Source organism: Amia ocellicauda, unplaced genomic scaffold (genome assembly GCF_036373705.1).
Source record: "Amia ocellicauda isolate fAmiCal2 unplaced genomic scaffold, fAmiCal2.hap1 HAP1_SCAFFOLD_33, whole genome shotgun sequence".
In the NCBI taxonomy this organism is placed as follows: domain Eukaryota; kingdom Metazoa; phylum Chordata; class Actinopteri; order Amiiformes; family Amiidae; genus Amia; species Amia ocellicauda.
This window is the reverse complement of record NW_027102898.1, coordinates 194,170-195,281: the sequence shown is the minus strand read 5'-3', so window position 1 is coordinate 195,281 and position 1,112 is coordinate 194,170. Positions and strand designations below refer to the sequence as shown.

The 1,112-nt window shown below is 33.7% G+C and overlaps 1 non-coding gene across 1 annotated transcript; it reads right to left on the bottom strand.

The window, feature by feature from the left end:
* Positions 1 to 533: 533 nt before the first annotated feature.
* LOC136731584 (U5 spliceosomal RNA) lies at positions 534 to 647 on the bottom strand. The gene has a single exon (XR_010809578.1). It is a non-coding gene; the product is annotated as a U5 spliceosomal RNA (small nuclear RNA).
* Between the last annotated feature and the right edge of the window lie 465 nt (positions 648 to 1,112).

Sequence of the window (1,112 nt, the reverse complement as noted above, 5' to 3'; positions counted from 1 at the left end):
GTTTTTTTTCATCTTCTGAAACTGCAATTTAGCACTTTCAACTGTTTCTTAGTGATTCCTAGAATTACTAACCGGTATTGTAGTCAATGTGTTTATAACCTTTTTTGTTTAATGATTTGTGTGTTATCATATGCGATCCCATGGTCTTTGATTTGGTCACGGAAGTGATTTGTCTTTGATTTGTTGATCTAGAGTTGAATTTTAATTAGTTTTTCCCTTTTGTATAATTAGTGTAGTGCTACATTTAGTCTTTGTTTTTAAATAAATTTGACAATTTATATCTTTGGAATTGGTGTCTGCGTCCAATTATTACAGAAATTGAGTTCTACAAGACTCCAGGATTCGTGATAAGGTGATACTATGAATTCACTTCTTTAATTGAAATTTAAAAGTGTACCTTACGCTACATATATATATATATATATATATATATATATATATATATATATATATATATATGTATGTATGTCCAATTGCTTTGACAATACAAATGAATTGAATTGAGAGGGAGAGAGAGAGAGACGGACAGACAGACTGACAAACAGAAAAACAGACAGACATAGACACACACTCACCCACGATCCCCTCCACGGAAAGCTTTAGCAAAAGGCAAAAGCGTTATACGTAATGAAGAGGAACCCGAGTCCAAGACGCATCCGACCAGCCATACATATTTGTGTGTATTAAAGATCACATTTTCTTACATTTAGTTTTTCTGTACTTTATTACATCTTATTGTGATTTATAAATGTATTGTTTCTTTTCCATATGTATGTATGTATGTATGTGTGTGTGTGTGTGCCTGTCTCTGTGTGAAAGTGAGTGTGTGTGTGTGTGTGTATGTCTGTCTGTCTGTGAAAGTGTGTGTGTGTGGGTGTGAGTGTCTGTCTGTCTGTCTGTCATGTAACTCGCACATCTGTGAGGGCACCATTTTTGCAGAAGAGATGTACACATTTTGGAGCAACATATGCTGCCATCCAGACATCATCTTTTCCAGTGACGTCCCTGCATTTGCAAAAAGATCACATTTTATTACATTTTGTTTATCTGTACTTTATTACATCTTATTGTGATTTATACTTGTAATGTTTCTTTTCCATATATATGTATGT